This window comes from Mesoplodon bidens, assembly GCF_964165515.1.
Source record: "Mesoplodon bidens genome assembly, chromosome: 10".
In the NCBI taxonomy this organism is placed as follows: Eukaryota; Metazoa; Chordata; class Mammalia; order Artiodactyla; family Ziphiidae; genus Mesoplodon; species Mesoplodon bidens.
The window spans coordinates 19,468,745-19,496,385 of record NC_138172.1 but is presented as its reverse complement, the minus strand read 5'-3'; the positions used below and the strand labels follow the sequence as shown (position 1 = coordinate 19,496,385).

Sequence of the window (27,641 nt, the reverse complement as noted above, 5' to 3'; positions counted from 1 at the left end):
GTGTCAGTGGGTTTAGGATATTTCGGGGCTCTGCTGGCACAGGAAAGCATCCCACACCCAGGGGCCACACGTGACTGGCGACACTGAGCTCCTCCAGGCTGGGCTCACCCCCCACAAGAAATGAGGACAATAATCCCCACCCCCACGGGGGTGTTGTAATTTCAATTGCTGCCTGTAAAAGGCTTTGTGATCCCTGGATCAAAGGCAATGTGGGATGACAACACAGAAGCAGTCACAAGGGTAACTGTTGTTATTGTGTCTTGACCCCTGAACACAGCTCTTGTTCAATTAATCATCTTCTTGAGGCTTTGTCTGGCTACACCTGATATGGGAACGTCTAGAACCAAAAACAGGCCCTGTGGAGGCAGGTGTTTTGTAATAATGGAAGTGATGACGATGGCAAGAAGGAAGGAAGGAACTGGAAAAAGGGGATCCCGCGCGAGCGGTGCTCAGAGGCGGCACCAAGCACACATTCCTGCAGAGCCCAGGGAGCCCAGTTTACCCATCTGTAAACGGGGACATTATTTAAGAAAACAGGCTGACTGCCCACGGCTCTGAGCGCCAGGAGTAGGTGATCAGCATCTCCCGGGATGCCCTGCTTACCCAGCAAGGGGTGCTCACACCCAACGCAAAGCTGGCAGCCTCTGAAGAGGAGGCCCCTGAAAGGCCCCTCTCAAGTCAGAGCGCTCGCCCGGGACAGGGGGAAGTGAATCAGAGGCCAAGTTACTACTACTGTTCCCTCTTGGCCTCTTTGGGGAACTAAATGGGCCCAGGATGCCTTTGGCTCCTGGGAACTGGAAAATCAAGACACCCAACAATGCTTCAGCCTTCCCCACCTGGCTCTTCCAAAATGGCCCTCCTTCATAGGCAGTGCCAGGAATCCACTCTGCTTCTGCTTTACCCTCTGAGCCCCGGAGAAGCAAGGGGGCTTCTCTGATCTCAGCCCAACAGTCACTTTCTTGGGGAAGCCTGATCCCCGACGGTGACTTATAACGGTGGCACTTACAGAGGACTGACTTTGTACCAAGCAGGGGACCAAGCAGGGTCTCTGAAAGCCAGACAGCCTGAGGTCCAACCTCCATTCTGCCCCCCTTCTCCTTACATAACCTATAGGAGTTATCTGACATCAAACCTCAGTCTCTTCATGTGTAACATGGGGATAAGAGCACCTATCTCATAGGGTTTGGTATCACGGGTGGATCAAACAAGTTATTATACATCAGTACTTTAAAAAAAAAAAAACATCTATCCAGAATTGCCATCACCTTCCCCACAATAATGCTATAAACTGGACACCAATATTATCTCCACTTGGCAGATGGGAAAACAGAGGCACAAGGTGCTTAAGGAATTTGCCCAAGATGGGAGATCGAGTAAGGGCTCCAGCCCAAGTGGTCCAACTCCACAGCCTGGCCCCTGAATATTATCCTACATTCGCCCGTGCAGGGCCCACCAGCCTCTGCTTTCTATCATTTAAGATGGCACTGAAATATTCCATTTATTCACCCTTCCTCCACGAGGAAGGGCACTGGACCTGGTTTCACTCATACCGTCTAGGACTCAGCACAGTATACGTGCTCAAAGAGTGAGGCAATGAACAAATCCATGCGTCCATCCATCCAAGCAGCATGCTGGGAAGGTAAAACTGAACACTTAAAACACTGACAACAATGAACAAGTCTGCAGAGTCACCTGAAACAAACAGATGCTCGTCATAAGCCCCCCCCGCCAGACCATTCATGAGTGGTTACACCTCCCACCCCACTCACCGGCCCCCTACCTCTCCTGATTTTCTGATCCACCCTTATTTTTGTCTTAGGGCTGGGAAAATCTGAACAGGGGCGAGCTGCTAACTTTTCTCTAGAAAACAACTTTCCCCAGCTATTTGTCAACTTCTGTCATTCAGAGGAATACAACACAAATGTATATCTCTAATGAAATTCACAGTCAAGAAAAGTTGTCATCATCTAGTTATATCTGTTATGACATACATTTCATTTTGTTCAATACATAACAGAGAAGCTATTTAATCAAACAGAAGATCCTTGCTAAAATGACAGTCCAAGCAATGTCCAAACAAGCGTTTATTATGCTATGCGAAACTGATCAGGATTGGATTGTTTTCAGCGGAATTTTTTTCCTTCCTCTTCCATTGAGAAAATAGCTTGAGGGGTGGGTGCAGAAAAACAACCCCAGACAATAGAGGTGGAGTGATTCTGAGTCAGTGGTGAGTGTGGGTACTTGAGCCCCACCCTTGAGTCTGCTGGGAGAAAAGTAAAAAAAATACACCCTACCACCTGGAGGGTCACAAAAGGGTCTGCTGGGGCGAGAGGCTGGGTCTTCCTTTTCCTCACCATATAATTCTACAGAAGAGAGGGTTCAGCCCAAATATAATGCACAATGTAAGGAATAATGACATCTGTGTTTCTCAACTGATACTTATCCTTAGATATATTTTGTCTGTCTTTACAATTTAATGAACACTTAGCTTCAAGGAGAAAACCCATGTTACTGCAGAAGAATTTAGTGGGCTGTAAAGCTAGAAAGCCCAAGGCCAAAAATACACGGCGAAAAAACGTGTTAAGGAGGTAACTGGGTACTCGGGCTTTGGGCACCACAGATGGTGTGAATTTGAGGGAAAGAAAACAAAAGGTACCAGTAATATTCAGAGGATGCTAACTCTCTCTCTCTGCTCCATGCCCTACACAGTACCCGGAACAGAGTGGGACATCACGAGAGAATTGTTACAACCAACTAAATATTGGCTTAAAAACACACAGGTAATGACATACATACAACATAGCATTTTTCTCTAAAATGCCTTATACATTTCTGTTGTCTTAACTATTCAAACCTATCTATACCCAAAGACAAAACAATATGTGCTCTTGTGCTTTAATAAATATTCGAACCATTTAAAAAAAAAAAAGAATTGTTGCACGGATGGATAGAAGGATACACGGGTGGGAGCATGGGAAGATAGAGAAATGGACGGATGGATGGACCACCCCACAAAAAGGAAATGACTGATAAAAATGATTTTAATAATTATCCTGAGAGATGGTGGCCCATTATCACAGGGAGTTATTCCTCCTCCCTCTTGCTAAAGGTATGTCCTGAGCCATGGCACGGCAGCTCTTCTATTAAAGGGGGAAAAAAAAAATCTTTTACAAGACAGTTAGGGGCAGCCTGTGGCTAAGAAACTTTCTTTTTCCTATTCCAGGTAAATTGGTCACCATGTCAACAATGACACACACTTCCAATTAGCCCCAAGCTTTATATAACCATGCTAATGTTCTAAGTAAACATGGGATGGTGGAGACCTGTGGTGCTCACCCCAGAAGGCTGGTTAAAACAAAGATTGCTGGATGGCTCCCTCAGGGTTCCTGATTCAGTAGGTCTGGGATAGGACCCGAGAATTCTCATTTCTAAGAAGTTTCCAGGTGATGATGATGCTGGGGTACAGGAGAACCATTGATCTATTCAATCCCAAAGGTTCCTCGTAATCTACAATCCTACAAGTCTATCCATGAGCTATCAAAACTCTTCTGGATTGACTGGACTTTGAAAAGTAGATCCATCACTATTGGAGGCATCATAAAGGCACACAACATTGCTAAATTTAAGATGAGGATCCCTGATCATTCCAACAGCCCTCACTCTGTAGCATTTTTAACCCTCACAAAAGCAGTCTTTTATATTCCTGTATTCATTTTTGGAGAGTTAAAGAGGTCTGTCAGAATGTTTGGAAAAGTGAATTTTAAAAATTCATTTACAATAAGACAAAAACTCAGGGACCTTTAAGGAACTTCTGTGGGGTCATCTAAGTCACTGCTTGGCTTCCAACAGGATCTACAAGCTAGCCACCAAATTGCATACCTCAAGTCTGCCCAATTGACATCAAGGTGAGGGACCCTGCCATTTCTCTTTGGTGGCGTCCCTTTCCAGAGTCTGGCCATCTTTACAAGACTCTTGCCACCTTACCACGTCACAGAGTAATTTCACCTGTTCTTCCATAGTTAATGTCTTCCTAATGGTAGTTCTTTAGAGAACGAAAGAGTGAACACCCCCTTTCTTGTAAACAGGTTCCTGCGTACAAAGACTTAATAAAACGCCTCACACTTACACACATGCCCCTGGTCTTCTCCTCTGTGTGTTAAATAGTTCCAACTCCTCGAACCTTTCCCCGAAGATCCTCTTTGCTCAGACTTTCATCCTCGGCACTGATCGCCCCTGGAACCTTTCCAAAATCCCTACCCTTTCCTTGTCCTCCACCTGAGACTGGACCAGTCCCTGGTCATTTCATCTTTCACCCTACTTTCGTTAATACATCCTGAATCAGGCGAGGTGTTTAGTAACAGTGCTGCGTGGCTGACACAAGCATCAATGCGAAAGCGGAGGGAATGGACGATTCTGCATTATTGAAGACAAACGCGATCTAGAGGACTTGCTTGCTTAGGCAGATAGGGGAAGCAGGCCCAAGTTGGCAAGCTGGGTCCTGGAGCAGGACTCAAAAGATATCCCAGGAGTCACTCTCCTGAATGAAAATCTGGTCACAGGGATGTTTGAGGCCTGCGGAGTACTTCCAACTCCGAGCAATTCCACCAGTGCAGGGTGTTGGCTTTTAAACGGCAATATCCAAATCAGAGAGCAAATGACAGTGCATTCCAAGCAAAATTGCACACATTTAGACAGACTAAGAAAATAACAATAAAAGTGCAAATTTATTCTGCATGTGTGATTGTGATGATCATTACATCAAGTTCCATACATGCCCAGCCAGAACAAATATTAACCCATTTTATAAATCACTTTATACTGCATTTGTGGATACAGCTCCACCCAAACCCAAAACAACACTGTTTCCATAGCAACCAACAGATTTCAAAGAAGGAAAAGGAGGGGGAGACTTCGGAATGGATAGCAATCAAATAAAATAGCCAGCATCAACAAAATATGTCAGCATTATTTAAAACACACATTTAGGACCATTCTATAGCTTCAGCTCTTTCCCAGAAAACCAGCTCTGCCTAAGTTACCTTCTTGTCAAGCTGGTCCTCCCGCAAACATAACAAATGCAAAATTGCTTCCATCTTCATTGAGGAAAGAAGCAAATTTCTTGAGTCATTCCTGGGATTCAAATGGGACTATGATGAAGACAATAACATTTCCTGGGTGACTTAGCACACACTGAAATTCAGATTAATTACCAATTGGTAAGGATGAAATCTAAAGTGAGCTTTGATCATCATATTAGAATATCTATTCTCTCGCTGAGAATGTAATCAGGGGGAAAAAGAAGCAAAGCCAGAATTCAAAGCCAGAGAGCTCACAACCAGAAAAGCTGCAGACCATCCTCAGCCGAAAGCCAGATTTTTCACTGTAACTTTCTCAAATATCAGTTCCCCCCAGTGAATTTTACACACAGATGCCATGGAGTCATTTATCCGCATCCCTCCAAGTCCTGTAGGTCTTGTATCTGTGGATAAAGCTCAAGGCAACCCCTGAAGGCACCATCCCATCTGCAGAATAGTACTGGCCTCGTAGGGGCTCATCTGGGAACTCCATAAACGCACAGTGGTGGCCAATCCTCCTCTCTCTGTCCTGTTGTTTCAAAATAGTACAGACTAATAAAAATAAAATATTCTCAAAATGTAAAAATGGTTATTTCAAGTCCCTAGCTCCTACTGTCCTTTAGAAAGAAGTTCTGAAGTCACCGAGTAATTTCCTTTCTCCCCTGTTCTAGCTGGGTGACCTTGGGTAAGTTATTTAACCTTTCATTAGGCATCCTGAGCCTCGGTTTTCTCATCTGCAAAACGGGAATAAACGTGTCTACCTTATACAGAGGTTATAAAGGTAAAATGAGCTAATACAGAATACCTAACACGCAGCAAAGAGAATGGGTGTTACCACTGCTATTCTTATTTATAATTAATTCCTCTTTCTTTTTTTGTGGGGGTGGTGCGCAGGCCTCTCACTGTTGTGGCCTCTCCCGTCGCAGAGCACAGGCTCCGGACATGCAGACTCAGCGGCCATGGCTCACGGGCCCAGCCGCTCCGCGGCATGTGGCATCCTCCCGGACCGGGGCACGAACCCGTGTCCCCTGCATCGGCAGGCGGACTCCCAACCACTGCGCCACCAGGGAAGCCCCAATTCCTCTTTCTTAATGACTAGAATCAAATCCTGATGGATTTTCCTTAGAAAACACCTCTTAATGTTGCAAAAAGAAATATTGCTGAGCAAATACCTTAGGAACAATTTCACCAGCAGATCTCAAGAACTGCAACCTCTCGGCACATCAGCTAGTCCTGGATGGCCTGTGTTTCCGAGGCAGATAGAACTGGGGTTGAAAGGTACTTACAGCCATGTGACCAAGAGTTCTCCCCGAACCTCCGTAAGCCTCAGTGTCCTGCCCCGACAGTGCAAGCAATTAGAGTCACCACCCAAAGACCTGCGGCAAGGTTCAAGTGGGAGAATTCCTGTACAGCATTTCACAAAGAATCTGTTACCTTCAAACATTAAATATATGTCAGCCATTATTATTCTTGCATTTATCTGTTCACACAAAACACGGATTCAACAACCACTGACTGAATGTCACCACGTGCCAGGTGCTGTGTGGCTAAAAAAAAAAATTCACATGGTCTCGGCTCCCATGGAGTTTACAGCCCAAATGGGAATGCTTACGTTGAATAAACAGACACAAATATATATATAATGACAAACCTCGACAACACGTGTTATGAAAGAAAAGAACAGGGAGAAATGACTAAGGTTTATCAATGACAACATTAGGTCACCTTGTAAAGATTCTTCTCCTGTACCCAAAAGAACACAAAAATGCTGTATCTTTTTTTCCACCAACAATTGCCCAGGCCACCAGTATGGAAGTTGTGATTACACATATTCTAGCCTCTTCCACAGAGAACTCAGTATCCTGCAGGGCCTTGCTTTTAGCCAAAACCAAAGCAATGTTTCCATTCTTTTGAACCCAGAGGAACAATAGGCTAAGTTTATGTCTGTAGCAGATACACAAGTGACATATAGCAGATACTCAAGTGACAGGGAAAAAGAAAAAAAGGTAAAAATGAAACAGTCCACCCTTAAGGCCATCCGGTCAAAGGCTCAACATGTTTCGTTCCTGTGTCTCTTTATGAATCATCAATATCATTAGAATCGTAAGAACACAGCATACAGATGGGGCCCTACAAAGCCGTCAGGTAAACAAAATGAAAGGACCACGTTCTGGTGACTCATAATGGTTCCATCTGGCCAAGCCAAGAAAGACTCCACTGCATGACACCAGGTGACTCCCGAGTTTAAAGATTTATCTGAATTTGTTCTACAGCCCTATTAGTAGAGTTCTCCTTTACCTCTTCCTACAGTTTGCCTAATGGTCGAAGATGCACAAAGGTAATTACATTCACATTTTATTATGAAGTCAGTGAGTCACTAAAAGTACAAGCTAGAACTTACATTTTATTGTTTTTCATTATGTATTATGTGCTTCATTGCCTTGAGGGTCATATTTTTCTTGGGGGAGGAGCTGTAAGTATGGAAAACTTATTTTGTGGAGGACATGCTTTTCTTTTCTGTCAGGGTTTTTGTTTTTAAGGCCACAGGATCACTCCAGATTACCAGAATTCCCCCAGTAAAGTGTGGTACACTATGCTTGATGAGGAATAAAGATTTGGACTTCTGAGATACAATATACAGAACTGTTCATACTCAATGTATACCCAATACAAAATACACAAAATATGACCCCCCAAAAAATGAAAAATATCAAGGAAGTCCAAGAGAATTCAGTACAAGTTTGAAAATGCCTTCCCTTTTTTTTTAATCTATGCCTTATCTTAAATTACATTCCCCAACTAATATTCTGAGTGTTGGTTCCACTTATTTAATATGTGATATTTGGATCCAGTGAAGTAAAGGCAGATGCCAAACTTGGGGCAGAAACTTCTTCCTACTTTAACCAGTATTCAGGACTTTGAAACCAGCCCAGAACTCCATCAGGAAAACCCAAGTCCAGAGAAGAAACAAGAACGGCACACAAGTTCACGGTTATACCTCTAAGAAGGTATTTTATTCATTTTAGTTAACACTTAAGGTAATAACTATGTGAGAAAAATGTATAGCCAGACATAGTAGTGCCCCACACCCCTCGAAAAAAAAAGGTGAGAAGAGAAGGTAGAGGATTAATCTATAAAATCCCACTTCCTCACACTCCCTAGGCTATCACCATAGGCACAGCTGCCATTTACAGATTCCCATCACATGCAGGTCCTGCACTAAAGCACAACCTGCAACCACCAGCCCGACTCCGCCTCAGTCTTCGTGCTGATGCAGTAAAAGGGTTGGGTTTTTTTTTCTCCTATTTCAGACATGGGAAAACCAAGGCTCAGAGTGGCAAAGTCACTTACAAAAGGGTCAGACAGCTAATAAGTAGTTAAGATTGAAACCGAGTGCCTGGCACCAGAGTCTGTACTTGTAACCACTACACAAGAGTAGACAAATGCCAGTCTCCATTGCAGCTAACAAATTAACCTTGTATGCAAAGCTCATTTAATCTCACAAGATCTTTCTGAGGATATACCATCATGTAATAGAGGAAGACAAAGAGATATAACTGGGTTAAGTAACTTAGCCAAAGACACACGGCCAGTAAGTGTCAGAACTACGATATGAAGTGAGATTCTGAACCATAAGCCTTTAAACCCTCTCTAATACTAGGCCCCCCAAAATACTTACCTTACCTTCAGTGGAGGTGGATGGTACAGACGTGGAGGAAAAGCAGCAACTAGGAGGGAAAAACAATGTTTTCCCACTTGAGACCTTAAACAAGATTATGTCATATGCCCTTCCACCAAGACTGTCAAAAGGTTGTCTCAAAATTGTGAGTAGCAAAGCTCTAATGTAACAAAGTAGCATGGAAATCCACCAAGCTTACTCAAGGCTTTGTTCTACCAGGAAATGGGCTCACAGATACAACTCATGTATAACTGTCTACCATCAAATGAAAGAAAGAAGAAAAAAAGGTACCCAACCTAAATGTCCAACACTTAATGTCCTGTCTGGAAGGAAAACAGTTAACCAAATTATGGCTTAAATGAGTGATTATTTGGGGAGCTGGGGAGTGTGGTATTTAGAACTGTGTGGTAGCATTTCTGGTTGTCACAGTGACTGGTGGGCATCAGAACACTAAATACCCTGCTACAAGGTGTAGCAGACACGCAAAGAGCTGTTACATTTCAAATAGTGATGGCACACCCATGAACAAAAACAGTAATCTCCACACAGGCAGGAAACTGGTTTTACTCATTCCAAAGACATAAAACAGGCCCTGCCCCCTAGAAGACACCTCAAAAATATCTGCGCAGTGACTAGCTCATATATTAGACAGTCAATAAAATTAACTGTTATAAATATGGCAGCATGAAAACACTTACCATGGAGAAACAAAGCAAAATACAAAGTTATAAGCACAAGATGATTGCAACTATACATTTAAGTTCGGCATTCAGAAAAGACTAGAAGGAAATATACTAAAATGCTCCTTCTTATTTTTTCACACCAGTCAGAGAATTAGTGATATTCCCCTCTACTGCTTAAGTAGGACATTATTTATGATGAAAGAGTAAAAAATTTCAATCATATATATAATTGGCCAAAAGATACCTAGAATCAAGAATACTGGAGCACAATGGTCCCTAAATAAATACAGTCCAGAGAAGAGCATGACAGAGCTTCTGAAGAAAAGATAAATTATGGCTGTCATCTGGGTATTTCTAGACAGATTTTTTTCACCCTCACCTCCAAATTCAGAGTACTCTAAATTAAACTAAAAAATGTACAGCCCCTGCCTACCAAAGTCTTCCTCATCGAATTTCCCATCTTTGATAAGCACGTTGCTATCCAATGTCAGGCAAGCTCAAAGTATGAAGCCATTATGTTTTCTTTTCCACCCCATGCCTCCCATCCCAAACATTCCCCTTTATCCTCCCAGCCTTTGATCCAACTTCTAGAGCGTCTGTCCTCACCCCCCCCCACTTCTATTCCCAACATCAGCACCTAAACTCAAGATCTTTCCTCTCTCCTGGAAGCTGCCACCGTGTTTTCCTACACTTCCTCCCTAAAGGGGAGTCAGTTTCCCATCATGCGTAAGTAACCCCCAGCAGTTTTATTAAGCTAGCTAAGATGACAAATCACGTTGTAAAATTCTCAGTGGAAGTAAGCAGCTATGATTTTTTAATGTAAGGATTAGCACAGAAACTAAGTTTGATCTCAAACATTTCTACCAAAATTTACCTTAATGGCAATGAGGGGAAGTGGGAGGATGGTAAATGGCCACTCATGAAAAAGGAGGGGGGGTCTGGAAGCACAAATCAAAGGGGACCTAAGTATGCAGCAGCGTCACTGTAAGCATTCAAACTCTTGCATAACATGCCAGCATAAATTTGGCCATTTAAAATATTAGAATGATGTCTTTTCCCACAAAAGTCTTCAAGGAAAACGTGCCTCTTCATGGCAGTATGCCAGAGTAAATTATTCGATGACTTAGCAAGATCCTGACTACTATGACGTAGGCCTAACAGCATGCACATCCTAGTTTGAGATTTACAGGTCTCCATGACAAAACAGGTGACTTCAAAAAAACAGATTATCTGCTGGCATCTGATGCAAACATCACTAGGTTTGTTAACTATTTGATTCTCCAGCTAGATGCGTCAGTATGGTGTACACAGAGTCAAAATGATGGAAGGAGGTTTTCTCACAATCAGATTATAATCCATGGGGGAATTTTTTTTTTTTTTTTTTTTTTTGCGGTACGCGGGCCTCTCACTGTTGTGGCCTCTCCCGTTGCGGAGCACAGGCTCCGGACGCACAGGCTCGGCAGCCATGGCTCACGGGCCCAGCCGCTCCGCAGCATGTGGGATCCTCCCGGACCGGGGCACGAACCCGTGTCCCCTGCGTCGGCAGGCGGACTCTCAACCACTGCGCCACCAGGGAAGCCCGATGGGGGAATATTTATTGTGGTGCTGCATTTAGGGCAGACGAAATGAATTAATTTGAAAAGCATTTTGTCTCATTTTTTCTTTATTAAATAAAATAGTGAAATCAATTAGTTCTCTTCTTTAGACAATAAATGGATGAAATAAATTAGTTATTTTTTAACTTGAGCAACATCTGAACCCCCTTTTAAGGGAAAGAATTTCTCAAAGATTGATGATTTTAGGAATATGGAACTTATATGTTCTACAGCATGTAGTTCTATAGCATACATGTTCTATAACAGTGGTATCCAACAGAAATATAAAGTAAGCCACATGTGTAATTTCTAATTTTCTAGTAAGCCACATTAAAAAAATAAGAACAGATAAAATTAATTTTAATGATACATTTTAAGTAACCCAATATATCCAGAATCTTATCACTTCAACATGCAATCAGTGTCTTTGAAATTCGGTGTGTTTTGTACACTTAACCCGTGTCAATTCAGGCGAGCCTCAGCTACACTTCATGTGTCCAGCAGCCACAGGTGGCGTGCGCTAGGTATTGGCAAATACAATTCCGGACGATCACATTGCCATGTCCCATGAAAAAGAAAATTTCCTAAAAGAAATTTTTATCTGGTTCTGTTTTAGAAAACTATCAATATCGTCTAGGTTGGCTGTATTTATTTCTACATGGAAGTTCTTCACCAAATCTAGATGGGAGTTCTAAGGAGTTCCTATATAAAGTACCTTTCACCTCAAAAAAGTTAATTGCCTCCTTAAATTCTAGACAAAGCTAGCACTCATTAATCAGTTCTGTTTGTCTGTTTTAAACTTAAGCTTCCTGTCCTTTGGTCTTATTCACAGTTTAATAAAAATAATTAAGTATATGACATTCCCTGGGCATCCTACAGCTTTAAGAATCTGTTTCTTTACGGAATTACTCAGTCAGAAGGAAAATTACTGACACATCCCATTCTCCCTCTTGCTCTTGGTAAGTGACACCTATGATTTTCAAAGGCAAATGGCTAAAGATGAGGGCCTTGATGTATCACCAGAGCCTTGGGCTAGTGCTGTGGGTACGGCTTCCTCCAGCTGGTTTCCACCACCTTTCTTCCCGCTGCAGTGGGTGCACTGTAAGGATGTGACACAGCGCCCTCCAGAGGACCCAAAAGAAACAGCATAAGATGATGCATTTCCCCCCTCCCCCCCCCCCGCAACTAATAATTATGTAAAGTTTCAAGGAGATGGAAGTGCCCCAGTCCAGCCAGACCCTCAAATTCTGGGCACTTAATTCTCTTCCCATTTCCAAAGAATTCTTGGGTTTCCAAGTATGTTTCTAATAGGCCCCCAGAAAACATAAAACTCTCATAATCAAATGCAATTGAAGCATCAGAAAATAAAAAGTCTGAGAATTGTGTGTAGGCTGCCATGAACTGGCTCGTTATTCTCATTTCCTTAATAAAATACACTTTTAAAATAACTCTCCATTCCTATATTTATGGTAAAAAGTAAAAACATAACATTTTGATTCAAATAATTACCTCAACAAAAGCAATTCGGAAATGTACAAAATCATACAACATAAAAACAAAGAAACATTACTAACACCCTAATACTATTTCTCTTGTCATATTTATTTAGCCTTGCATGCATAATGCTGATTTGAATATTAGTGCAACATCCAACTCAGGTAACCATGACGCCTCCAAAACAGACACAAGCAATAAACATGACTGAAATCCTGTCAGATTATTCAAGTGACATCAGAAAAGTAATTTCTAATATTGAGGATTTGTATCCATACATAAAGTACTAACTGAAATAGATCTTCAGAATGAAATTTCCCCAAATGATTAAAGTAAAATGTGAAACCTCACAGTTTATACAAGACAAGAAACATTTGGCTGCAAATGGTTTTATAATTTTGCTAATTAAAAATTATCCCATTTTCACTTTGGATTCCTCATGTAACAGAAACAGGAATAACCTTACCATGCCAGAAACACAAGCAAATGATTAAAGTTCTGCTCTCAAAAAAATCTTTAAAAGTTGGCAAAACATTTCATTAGGCTACAAATCAAAATCCGTCTGTCCTTGACATCTCTTTAATGCCTTCCAGATTCCACATCTACTTTTTTTTTTAATCACTCACTGAAACAGTCAGAAATTAAAATATGTTAAATACCACTCATCTTGGACCTCCAGAAAAGTCTCCTGATATCATACAACCTCCAGGCCCCTCCACATAAACCACGGTCCCCTAATAACGCCAACTGATTTATGGAACGTATTCAATAAATTTCACAATGAGAAAAAAATACATAATATTCCCAGAAACATGCCTTCATCAATAAATCTGCTACATGTGAAGAATATAAATAAATACTAAAAGGGGGCCATCGTGAACTCTCTCTTCTGATGTTTGCCAAGTGGAAATGGGTACAACTATGATTAAAAATAAAATCACTTTCAAGCTTCCAAGGTGTTACCAACAAAATATGCTTCGAGAAAGAAGAATGCGGGTGGCGGGGGGGTTGAATGACGAACACGTATTTCTCTGTAGAACTAATGAAGGCAGTGTTTACAACGCACACTTATTTATTGATGCTTCCCCTCCCCGAGCCCTCCATGTGCCATGGAGTCAGTGTGCATTAATGGCACTGAAAACCAGAGAACCTTCCAACTGCGAGTTGCAGCAGCCACTGTGTCAGTGGAAACAATGAATCACAGGCATTCAACCTGGGATGCGTTGTGGCAGCACCTTACATGTGTCACCAATGGGTCATGTGACATGGCTGTTGCCATGGTGAGGCTCCATGTTCAGGAAATGTGTTAAGTCTTGTAGGAGGCACCCAGCCATCCTCCAAGTTACCCATGCCCATGAGTGTATTCTGAAATCTTTCTACTGCCGATAACATTGTGATTGCCTTCCTCTCTGGGAGTCTTGTTGGAAGAAAGAGGGGAGAAAGTCATTTGGGAGAAGCTGAGAGGAAATGAAGTATGCCATCCTCAGTGTCTGTGTGTGGGGGCTGCAGCCCACTGAGAACAGCAGTATCTTTAAGAATAATTCATTTTGACAGTTTCGATGGAATAAAAGTGGACTCTCCCCATGAAGGAAGGTGATTTTTATGTTACCTGTATAATTTCCATGCATTAAAACAATGGATAAAGCAATAGAGACCGAAAACTACACAATTTCTTAAGTAGGATAGAAAACTATACAGATTAAGAGTGTACAGATTAATAATCCTGACGATGTTAACCAAAAAAAATCCTTCTCTTGAGTTTTACGAGTTTCCAACTTTATTCCTGAAAATAAGAATAAAGATCGTAAGAGACTCACAGTCATGAGGCTTAAATAATTTACTGCAACTAGAGGCCTAAGCGGAGCAGCTGGCACATAGTAGGCCCACAGTAAGCTGCTCCTGCAGTCACTAGAACCATCGTTACTACCATTGCTTCTACACAGCTACCCGGCTCAGAGCAAAGTGAAGCCTAAACTGACTCTCCAGGGAAGATTTAGGATTCTTTAGCACTAGGTTCCTTTACCTGCCAGCTTCCCACATTTGGAATTTAAGAAGCGGGTTAAGAAAAGTCAAAGTGTTTCCCTTCCAAATGATAAAGATGGTTTTGTCGAAAAGACGCACTTTTAAGTGAATTCTACACATATGTAGACACGTACAAAAAATACACTTCTGTGGCTATCGGTGCTGTGAGAAAACAACCCAGATGGCTACAGGACACCTAAAACCAAACGAGAGAGGAAGAGCTGAAGGAGCAAGGGAGTTTTAGCCAGGAGAAGACTCAAAAGGGACGTGCTATTTGAAGATATTTGATGGATGGTCACGTAGAAGAAACGGGTTTCATAGAATTTCAAAGCACCAAACCAAAAGATTAAGTGGGATGCCCGTGGGTGGTAGATTTCAGTCCAGTGGAAGAAAAAACTTCCTAGCCCTAAGGGCTGATCAGTGATAAAACGGGCTTCCTGAAGAACAGAAGTTCACCATCCCAGAGTTACTCAAATAGGCTAGGTGTTCTTGTAGAACCAACAGGGCCCCAAAGATCTGGGCCCAAGATGCATGGGGACAGCAACAGGCTTTAATATTTCTGTGAACACTAAATGTCTAGGAGTCTCTAGACTCCTACATGTATATGATGTACCTCACCAATGTGCTTTGTTACACATAAAAATTGACATCCTGGGACACTCCAGAGAGATAACAGAAAACTAGCTATAATGATTTCAAACCACATTTTTTAATTTAGGGAATACTTTAAGGCTGATAGCTAGCTTTATCATTCACCGAGAATAACTATATCCCAACTTTTTTTTCTTTTAACACCTGATGTGTATTAACGCATCTAATCCCACAATCATTTAGGAGTTAGATACTACTATTATTCACGCTTTAAAGGTCAGGAAACTGAGGCCCAGGGCAATGTAACTTACCCAAGTTTATACTGAGGGTAAGTGGCAGAGGCAGGATTCAAACCTGAGGTTTCTCGCCGATATCCTGTGATCTTAATCACCACATTTAGCTGTTCATTATACATTCAAGGTTCTACGCCTTGGCTCTGGATCCTGGAATACGTTTATCTTTCATTTAACAACAACAACAAAATGATAAACTAACCATGTGCAAGGCTTTCAACATAATTCTACCTTTGTTGTATTCTCTCTCTCACTTCCTCCCATTTTTTTATTACAATGGACATTTATGTGAAAACATACTTGCATCTCAGAGGTTCATCGTCTTTTCTAGATGTTTATTCCCCAACTGCAACCACAATACTTTGGCATCCCATCATAAGGGATGGCTTGCTGAAAAACCAGAAACTCATTCCTTCACATCCCAGTAAGTTTCATCATGATACTTGAGAGAGAAAGAATCCTCTAGATATTCTCCTAGACCTTTCTTGGAAAACATCCTTGTTCATTTCTCTTCTCTGGTCCTACATGTTCTCTGCCTCGATGCTGTGTTACACCTCGGCCTCCATGCTATGAAAATGCCCCACTGCACGAACCCACTCTTCCCCACGGCTCCCCTGGTCCTGACTCCCCTACCTGTTTACAAGCTAAGACATGAGGCGTCTTCTCTCCAGAACGCTCACACTCATTTTTTTTAATTAAAAAAAATTTTTTTTGAAATATAGCTGATGTGCAACATTCTGTTAGCTCCAGGTGTAGAGCAAAGTGATTCAATTATACGTATATATGTATAACATATGTATACTTATATGTGTATATATGTATATATATTCTTTTTTAGATTCTTGTCCATTAAAGGTTATTACAAGATATTGCATATAGGTCCTTGTTGGCTATCTATTTTATATACAGTGATGTGTATATTTTAATATCAAACACCTAATTTTTTCACATCTTTATTGGAGTATAAATGCTTTACAATGGTGCATTAGTTTCTGCTGTACAACAAAGCAAATCAGCTATACGTATACATATATCCCCATATCCCCTCCCTCTTGAGCCTCCCTCCCACCCTCCCAATCCCACCCCTCTAGGTGGTCACAAAGCACGGAGCTGATCTCCCTGTGCGATGCGGCTGCTTCCCACTAGCTACCTATTTTACATTTGGTAGTGTATATATGTCCACGCCACTCTCTAACTTCGTTCCAGCTTACCCTCCCCCCTCCCTGTGTCCTCAAGTCTGTTCTCTACGTCTGCGTCTTTATTCCTGCCCTGCCACTAGGTTAATCACTACCGCTTTTTTAAATTCCATATATATGCGTTAGCATACGGTACTTGTCTTTCTCTCTCTGACTTACTTCACTCTGTATGACAGATTCTAGGTCCATCCACCTCAGTACAAATAACTCAATTTTGTTCCTTTTTATGGCTGAGTAATATTCCATTGTATATATGTGCCACATCTTCTTTATCCAATCATCTGCTGATGGGCATTTAGGTTGCTTCCATGTCCTGGCTACTGTAAACAGTGCTGCAATGAACACTGTGGTGTACATGTCTCTTTTTGAATTATGATTTTCTCAGGGTACAAGCCCAGTAGTGGGATTGCTGGGTCATACGGTAGTTCTATTTTTATCAAACTCCTAATTTATCCCTCCCCTCAACCCTTTTCCCCTTTGGTAGCCATATGTTTGTTTTCTATGTCTGTGAGTCTACTTCTGTCTCATTTTTGATCATTCTGGTCTCCAGCCATTTCTTTAGGGAAAATCAAATGATACACATTATATGCCTCCTGGTCTCTGTTCTTCCTTCAAGATAAAATAAGGGATATTTAGGGGAAAAGAAAACCTTGATTTAATCATTCAACCAACTCTAAGAGTGTTGTTGTGCCCAAGAACCACTTGTAAATAATTCTTATATTTTACCTTAAACCTCTCCATTGTATTAAATGTTGCATTTCAGTAGTAGTATCGGAGAAACTGGACTGACGTGCTAATAGTAGTTTGCTACACATTTCATATATAATATATATATATAAATAATACCTAACTCTTAAAGTTTCAAAAATGTCCATTTGTGACTCGAGAAATTTAACCTTAATTCCACTGGTGAGATATCCAACGTCTATGGGAAAACACTGGTGTTGAGGAGGATATAGATCTTACCTGCTGATTTCTGAGTCCACTTTTTCTCTGGGACTTGTTTTCCCTTTCACTTCATCTTTTACCCTCCACCTCACTTTTATTTCAGGTTCATATTTTTCTTGTCTTAAATAAAGGAAGGGGAGAGGGACCCTCACTAAATTTCACTCTAAATCAATAAACAATCCAATCACACAGAATAAGACTATCTCCAGATGAAATGTGAACAAAAGCTACTGCTATTATTATGTCATCAGAAACTGGAGAGCAAATGATCAGGCCCAAGCATCGTCACAGAGCTAGAACAGAGGACTGAGTCCTCACCCCTGCTTGACGCTGCATCTTCTTTACAAACCACGGGCCCTGGGGCCAAATGGGACCCTACACTCACGAGCTACAAGTAGTTTTTACATTCTTAGAGGGTTGGGAAAAAAATAAAACTACTGCTACTCTTCAGTGACCTGTGGAAATTACGCGAAATTCAAACATCTGGAAACAAATGTTATTGGAAACACAGCCATGCTCATTCACGTACGAATTGCCTAGGGCTGCTGGCGCACTACAACACAGGCGAGTGGTTGTAACAGACCAGGTAGACTGCAAACCTCAAAATATTTACTCTCTGGCTCAGGGAAAGTTTGTTGAGCCCTGTCATCAACAGAGAAGTTAGATGACCCTCCTACCATCACACACACACAGAAGCATTTTTTAATTATAAAACTCTTCCAAAGAAACACAGTAGCAAGAAGAGTAAAAGGAAATCTCTGTGAACTCAGCACCAGGATCAGATAAAAAGCTCTTCCCTGTCTCAGGGCACTGCCTGGAAGCACAGACACCCCTGATCAGCACCAGCCTCGTGTTCCCCCATCCCGAGTTTCAGCTCCCCTAATACCTCCTGCAATTCTGATGACTATTAACCATCCTAAGAGGAAACTAACCTGATACCTTTTTTAAAGCAGCAACATTAACAACAATTAAAAAGCTGCCACCACACATGCACAATAACTTTCTTGTATATTAATATGCATATCCATAGTCTGATTATAACAGCCTGGAGAGATTGACAGGAAATGACTGAGTGTAATGGCTCCAAAGGAGACACTACATTGATCAGTAAATAATACACGTTTTTTTGAAACTGTCTAGCTGCATATTTATACATGTCAACTCTTATACACTTTGGTGACAGAATTCTTTTTCAGACATCTACGTAAAAAACTCTAATAATGATCTTTTAAATGTTTTTAATAATTACCAAAATATGCTTCTAGGATATATAAGGTTTAAATTATATCCACCAAAGAGTGCCACCTGGAGCATTCACTGCTACATCTTTAACATTCCCAGTTATGTCAGGGTATTTGCAAACGTCTCAAAAAGATTAAAATATAGTTTCACCTAACACATACCTAGTGCCTACTAGGTGCCAAGCACTGTTTTAAGGACTTTTCACAGCCAACAAGGTAGATGCTACCATTGTCCCCATTTTGCAGAGGAGGAGACTGACGTTTGGACAGCAGCCTTGATTTGGCCAAGGGAACCCTATCAGTGAGGCCTGGGACTAGGATGTGAGTTTATCTTCTCTAATTCAGAGACCAAGCTCTAGGCCTGTACCTGGATGTGGGCCTGAAAATCTATATTTAACACGATTCAGGTAGCCTCTGGATCACACGCTGAAGAACACAGCCAAGGGACTTGGAGGTAGAAGAGAAGAAAGTCCAGTGGGCCCTCGGTTCAGGTCCCCTGTACTCCCTTCCAAACACTGCCCACTGGAGGACTAGAGAGAAAATCTATAACCGGTGTATCATAGCCCCTGGCATGTCACGTGTGCTCAGTTATGACAGCTATTCACTGTCATTTTTTATAGGTTAGTCAGGGAAGGCTTGTATGTCAGGTAAAGTCATTTTTATCTGTATTGTCCAGAAAATTACTTCAACTCTTGGCTGATTCGGTTAGCATCTCCTCGCCCTAAGACTCCGTATCAATTAAATTACACCAGCAACTGAGGGCTGCCCAAGGTGGTGTGGAGGATGGAGAAGCAGAAACCTGGTTCTACCCGGTGACTGGTGTCTCAACACCAGGCTAGATAATGAGCTAGATCAGCCCCTCACTGCCCCCTCCCCAATGCATACACCTTTTTTATTATAAAAGTGGTCAAATATATAAAGAAGTAGAGAAAATAGTGATCATGAACCCCATATGCCCACCACCCAGATTCTAGAAGATCAAGATAATGCTCCAGGGCTTCCCTGGTGGCGAAGTGGTTGAGAGTCCGCCTGCCAATGCAGGGGACACGGGTTCGTGCCCCGGTCCGGGAAGATCCCACATGCCACGGAGCGGCTGGGCCCGTGAGCCATGGCCGCTGAGCCTGCACGTCCGGTGCCTGTGCTCTGCAATGGGAGAGGCCACAGCAGTGAGAGGCCCGTGTAGCGCAAAAAAAAAAAAAAAAAAAAAGATTATGCTCCATTTTTTCTTTTCTGAAAGATGTAAAGGAAACATGTCATTTCACCTTTACACAATCCAATACGCAACATTAAAAGATATGGAGAAAAAAATCCCTTAATAATAACTGAATGCACATGTTGTAAGAAAAATTCCACAGAGCATACCTGAAACTAGCCTCCTGGCGCTCTAGCCTGCAAGTCTATCCTGGATGGACAGAAGTCCCTGCAGCCCATAGACAAGGGGCCTAAATGCGCGTGATAAAGTGGCAGACCTGACCTTGTCAATGCCTGGCTCTGGCCCTGGGCACAAAAGGTTTTCCCTTCCTGCACCCGTTCTGGATCAGTGGTCCTGTTAGTCCTGTGTCGCCTGTTTATATTGTATGAAAGAAGAAAACTCCTCTCCTCGGATATTAGGAACTCCGTGAGCCACCATCACCAAAAGCATCTTTATTTTAGAAGAGGACCTGAAGGAAATACGCAACACTGAGCCCAACTGCATGAAACTGGGAGATTTTCGATTTAGAGGAAAAGGCCGGTGAGTAAGGAATATTTCTGAAAAAATTTTTGGAAGAAGTTATTCCCATTTTTTAAAAATCACTGGTCCTATAAAAATCCTGTGTGTAGGGCTTCCCAGGTGGCGCAGTGGTTGAGAGTCCGCCTGCTGATGAAGGGGACGCGGGTTTGTGCCCTGGTCCGGGAAGATCTCACATGCTGCGGAGTGGCTGGGCCCGTGAGCCATGGCCGCTGAGCCTGCGCGTCCAGAGCCTGTGCTCCGCAACGGGAGAGGCCGCAACAGTGAGAGGCCCGCGTACCGCAAAAAAAAAAAAAAAAATCCTGTGTGTAGATTAAGCTGCCATTTTAAATGAGTTGGAGTCCATTTCTTCCACAAAGACAACTAGAAGCTACAAAATCTTCCTTGCCTAAACCAAAGGCCCTTAGAGAACTATGGAATCAAAGATGAGGATGTAGCATGCCCTCCTGGTTAAGACACAGGCTTTGAAACTGGCCTACCTTGAGGTAACACCCACTTGTAAAACCTGCTGTGTGATCCTGAGTAGTAACTTAGACACTGAGCTTCTGTCTTCTCAACAATAAAACCAGAATAATAATATCCAGAGCACAGAGACGCTGTTAGAACTACATGAGCTACCTAACATGATATCCAAACCACTGTAGGAGAAATAAATGCCTGATGACTGGCTGCTATAATTACTCGGTACAAATATTACTAAAACCTCACAGAGTAAGAGGAGGGATGGAAAAGATTTCATCTCATGAGCCTCTTCCAATCACTTGGTTGGAGTTTCATGGAACACTGTGTACAGAAAATCCAAGAGCCACCACCAGAACAGACCATAATGGGGCTCACAGATTTTGGCATCCTTGACCAAAGCCAACCATATCCTACAGATATGGCCCAACAGGTTACCAATTCACATGTTCACAACCACTTTCCAGAAGTCTGGTTACCATGACCAACACAAACAATCAAACAATATGTTGAAATGAAATTACAATGTACATTAACTAAATGGTACTTCAATATGCTAATTGCTCATTTTTCTTTTAGGGAGGAATTAAAAGGATGGCAGTTCTCAACAGGGTAGGGCAGCAGCCTGCATATAAACTGAATGGAAATTTCCTTCTCTTAGCCTCCAAGCATTATTTGAACCAAGTGAAGAGAAAACCGATTATTTTCAAAAACAATATGCCATGCAGCTGAAGTTCCTAGAATTTTACATCACGGAAGATATCATTTGAAATATAATAGCTGAATGCCTTCCTCCCTGGTACAGCTTGCTTCAGTGTATTGATAAAAACCAAGATTAATATGCAAAAGGAAATTGCAAGAAACGTGCCCTGCACCGGTCAGCACCTGGTACATGTGTGTGCCCCTCCCTTTAAGAAAGAAACTTCACTCGGAGAGGGAAAGTCTCAGTTTAGCTTTCACCCCACCACTTCCTTGCTGTGTCTGAGCCTGAGTTAATGCACAGGTAACAAGAGGGTGAGGAGAGTCTCTTTCTTGTCTTTTCCAAAGTTACATAAATTGGAAAAAAAAAAACAAAACTACAAAACTATAATGTTTCATACACATAACCCCCAAACCAGCTAAAAGGTAGGAAATAAACTGCCTACCAAGCCATACAAATACGGTATACATGTGATGTCAAAAATGCAACTGTTACACAACCACATAATTGCCAGAACTGTGCGTAAGATCTTCTCATAAATATAACACACATTTAACCGCTGTGTGCCAGATATTGGGGTAAGTATAGGATATACAAAGACAAACTACAAAGACTAGTCAAAAGCCACTTGCCTGACGTGATGCTGACCACACTCATGTAAATGGTGAATTGGTAAGCTTGCCTCCAAGAATTTAAGTGGAGAAATTCTGAGGCCACACCTACACTGAGCAGAGGAGAGAATGTGATCAATTAGTGATGTCTGCCAGGGGCACAGGGATAGGCAGGGGTGGGGGAGTTATAAAATATAAAGTCTGTCAAGAATGTTTGCCACTTTTGATTTAGGCAAAGGAGTCGATGCTTTGTGCAGATGTCAGGGGAACAAAAACCTGCCCACTACATTAAAAGTTTACAGTGAATTTGTATGTCCAGAAAAATGTGTGTATAATCCCATAAGGGGCTTAGAGAGCAATGGAAAATATCTGCAATATAAATGCAGATTACCTTTATTACAAAATTGGATCATATTCTCATTCCTAGACTAATTTCCTATATCATAAAACCTATATTCAATTTTATAAATAGCATACACCAAGAATCATAAATTCAGTTAATGCAGAAATTTAACAGACTTTTTTTTTTTTTTTTTTTAATAAAAGTGAGAAAAGGCTGTTTTAGAGTAAGTATCTGAAAGGACAGGAAGGGTTCTTTCCTTGAAGATATGTTTTTTCATCTGACTCTACCTCCTTGGGGACATAACTAGAGAAGAAATAAATTTCACAGCTAATATATCTGAAGTAACATGTTTAACACTGTCCAATGAATTTATATCTACCGACACCATATAAATTTATCTCATAGAAACTGTCACCTCCAAGAGAATTCACTACAACAACGTTATAGCTTCCGAATTAAATGCAATCTTCTAATTGGAAGTTAATCTTACAATAGTAGTTGGCGGATTCTCTTTTTGAATTGACAAATGGAATCATTCATTAGTTTGTCTTACAGTTCTACGGGAAGAATTTAACAGTAAATGGGACATAGAGACTGGCTAGCCACTGCTGTGAGGTACTGGGTGGGGGCTGTGGGAGGAAAGGGGGCTTGGAGGTTCCTTCATCATCATCAGAACTCCTCCCGCTGCTTAAGGGTGGGGAAGGATGGACACTCTTCCTCTCACCATCCTGAATTAGGGCATTACTAATATATTCCATTACCTCCACGTCAATGTCATGTTAATTTCTGATCATCCTCAAGCCAGACAATGGTTTCCCCCTTGGCCCCTAGCCAATTAGCTATGTGGAAAATAGTCAGCCAATTACATTACTTGTATTAGGTTAGGGACTGGAGAAAGAGAGAGAAGCAAAATAAACGCCTTGAAAATACTTCCGAGATAAAATGTAAGTTGACACTGTCTTCCCGTGCTGGAGTCCAAGTTATACAATCTGATAGGCAGCTGCCAGCACTCATAACTGCTTATTAAATCTAGGCTCTCTTTATGGCGTGAGTGAAGATCTGTATTTTTTACCAATATTAGGTTCATTGTGTTATGAAAGAGACCAAAAAACTTAAGATCATTCGCTCCAGCTTATAAAACATATTATGTAGCTTATTAAATTGTTAAAATTACTTTTCAAAGTCAAAATTTCAGGGGCTGGAAGTTTCAGCACAACAAAGTGGCTTGGCCCCCTGACAGCTTCCCGCACAAGGCGGCTCAGAAGGGGAGCCCACCTGCAAGCCTTCCTGTTCCCAGACGCCTGCTACCTGCCCCACCTCCTCCCGGAAGCTGCACCACCGCCACACCCCACCCCAAAACCAATGACCAAAATCCACAGTCTTCAGTTTTATAAAAAATCCAGGAACTTCCAGCCACCAAGTAGCCCACTATCGAGCCTTAAACGAGAAGGATTCTTTTCTGTGTTTTTACCTCTTTCTAGTAGGTCAAAAGCTAGGCATTTGATTATGAGAGAGACCCAAAGAGGAACTGTAGGCAAATAAGGAGAAACAACTGGTGATAAAACAACGCTGCATGATTCTTATACTCTCATCCCAGATCCACCAGCAAGCGACAGTTTACTGGGAGGAACAATGCAATGCCGAGGCACAGGCTGACAAACAAGCCAACGCATTTGCCGTCTATGGTCGACTTTTCTCGAGAAAACTCTATGCAAATCCAGACTGTTATTGTCACATTTATTAATAACACTGTGGCTAACTGCCTATTAAATATGCACAGACTTAGCCGGTCTTCACTCTTGGAGTCTCATGATGTGCATCAGATAGGTACCAACATCAACTGAAGCTTCACGCCAGGGGGGGAAACAGGAGCCAACTCTGATTCCCTGCTGGCGAGGGCATTAAAGAATCACATCACAAAGAGACGCCTCAAGTGCTCAGCCCTTCTTTCTCTGTATCCTGCCCCTAAGCTAATTTATTATGCAAGCATGGTTATCACCAACATAAGTTGAGTACATTACCCAACTACTCATTTTCTGAACTTGAAATTTTGCCCTGATGATCTACTTGTGTAAACCTTTTATCATATGGCTTCGTTTCTTTGCACCGGGGTGAGGAGATCTGTTGTTCTAGCTGTCTACTGCTGGGACTGGGACCTTGTTCTATCATGAGGTCACTTACCATGAAACATTTCACTCAGAACTGGAGTTGATTTCACACCTAAAGACTCCAAGTTAGGGCTTCCCTGGTGGCACAGTGGTTGAGAGTCCGCCTGCCGATGCAGGGGACATGGGTTCGTGCCCCGGTCCGGGAAGATCCCACATGCCGCAGAGCGGCTGGGCCCGTGAGCCATGGCCGCTGAGCCTGCGCGTCCGGAGCCTGTGCTCCGCAACGGGAGAGGCCACAACTGTGAGAGGCCCAGCATACCGCAAAAAACAAAACAAAACAAGACTCCAAGTTATCAGCTGTAACAATTAACTGGTGCTTCTTTTGGTTACTTGATAAACCGTAAAGTTCTAAAAGCCGTAGGACGATGAATACGTTTTTTTTTTTTTTTAACATCTTTATTGGAGTATAATTGCTTTACAATGGTGTGCTAGTTTCTGCTTTACAACAAAGTGAATCAGTTATACATACACATATGTTCCCATCTCTCTTCCCTCTTACGTCTCCCTCCCTCCCACCCCTCTAGGTGGTCACAAAGCACCGAGCTGATCTCCCTGTGCTATGCGGCTGCTTCCCACTACCTATCTATTTTATGTTTGGTAGTGTATATGTGTCCATGCCACTCTCTCGTTTTGTCACAGTTTACCCTTCCCCCTCCCCATATCCTCAAGTCCATTCTCTAGTAGGTCTGTGTCTATGAATACGTTTTTGACAATAGAAGGATTAACTAGCTATCAGATATACAATGCATCACAGGCCAGGTTATTGCATCACAGAGGAAGAGAATCAGTCCTTTAATCAGACCTCTAAGGTGTACTCTGAGGATAAACAATGATAAAGAATCAGAATACATATTCCAACTCATCAGATTTCAGGGATCTCCACTTCCTACTAAAAATACAGTGAAGGCAAATTGATTACAATCTGATAAATACAAAGCATTTCCTTATTTAGAAAAAACTGGTAATCGACTGGGCCTAACTATATTTTATCAATTCAGGAGATATCATTTTCATTACAGTTCTTCAGATTGATTTCTCACATAGCAGGCCTTACCCAAATGAAATTAATGAATAAAATGAGCCCAGTCTTCAATAAATCCATTCATGTGGTTTTGTTCAATTTCATACATCAATTTATGACAGTGACATTGAGTCAGACTCTCTCAGTACTGAAGACAGAGATGACAGGTAACCTCAAACCTGAGTTTGTTGCTATTTCAATACCTTCAGCAGAATTCCAACCACTTCTTTGAATTCTCATGTTTATACGAGACAGACCCAGGCTTTGTTCTCAACTCTACCTGGATCCCCAAAGATATAACTTTTTATAATGTCTGCTACCTGCTCACTGGTCTACAGACCACTCACAAAAGTCTATCATAGCTGGTTAGCAATAGAAAACCTCAGAAGAACTTCATAGGAGAAAGAAGCACAGGACTTGCCCAGGACCACCCCATAAGATGATCAAAGCACCCTAACGGATCTAAAATTCCATGACTCCGTTAACTATTAATTTTCATGGTGTACACCCCCGCCTTATGTGTTACAGGTTTCTACTTGCTTTATTTCTTGCCATGAAAGAATACTATAAGGAAGATATAAGACTCTGTTTTTCCTCTATCTCCAGCTCCAGGAGAAAGAAATGCAAAGGATAAGTAGTCAGATACCAAACTAGCCTAAGTGGAAGTGCATTTTAAAGCCCACAGGCTCTTTGAGGATCATCTGGTCCCTGATATTTGGGGTGGATGCTTCAGCAGGGCTCTTTTAATCTATGAAATGGGAAGGATTTGTCAGAATGACCTCTAACTGTAAAATCTTTAAAAAGCTGGCCCAAACAGCTAAATGCAAAACAACATCTTAAAGAGACACATATCAGCAAAGAAGGTTTACAGAATCGCGGGGCTTGGATGTCACAATCTCTGTAATTGAGATAAGCTAGAGAGAATCACTGGGGATAAAATAACCTGGGATTCAGCTCTGACCCGGCCCAGGGACACAGACATCTCCATCAGACTCTCTGGGCTGCAGACGTTCCGTCTGTAAAGTGAGGGGATTTAAACAGCCAACTTCTAGGGCCTTGTTAGCACCGACAAACACGACACTCTCACCTACCTGCTTTAATTTAAACATAGGAAATCAAAACAGACCAACTTGCCCCATGTCAGCTAGCTATCAGGTCTCCCAATTCTAATACAGTGTTCTCTCTACTTCACTATACTTCCCTCCATGAAACAGAATCTGTTTCAAATACAACTCCACTAAGACAAACAAGATGAGTTCATGCCAATGGCTCTTATCATGAAATGCCATTCACTACAAAACTGAAACCAAATGGTTCCCCATAAAGCTGACCTCGTTTTATGACAAAGCTACCATTGAGTGATGTCAGAGTTTTTACCCAAAACACCTGGCCTCAACCAATGCTTGTCTCTGATAAAGGCAAGTCACAAGTTTTCATTCATTGCTACAGGGGAGCCCGTGAGTTCTGAAGAACAGGATAGATGCCATCAAATATACAGAAAAAGAGCATCACGTCCCTTCTAACTTACCCCTAAAAATTACAGTGAATAACCTGATGAGGAGAACGATGATAGAAAAAAATGCTCATGAGTCTTTCTGAAAATCTGAGAGTCCACAGATCCCAACCCTTTAACTTTCTCAAGAGCCCCAGTCACGTGGAAGGCTTGCGATGGGACTTCCTCACTGAACAAATCAGACTTAAATCCCCCACCACCACCCACAACTCAAGATGAGGTTATTACTGTCTTATTTCATGGTGCTTCATTTTACCACCAAGTTTTAATGGGACCAAAA

At 41.9% G+C, this 27,641-nt stretch overlaps 1 protein-coding gene across 7 annotated transcripts in view; it reads right to left on the bottom strand.

Annotated features, from left to right (window-relative positions):
• The window catches only part of FOXP1 (forkhead box P1), a 596,443-nt gene that overhangs the window by 475,032 nt on the left and 93,770 nt on the right, over window positions 1-27,641 (bottom strand). The window lies entirely within an intron of this gene.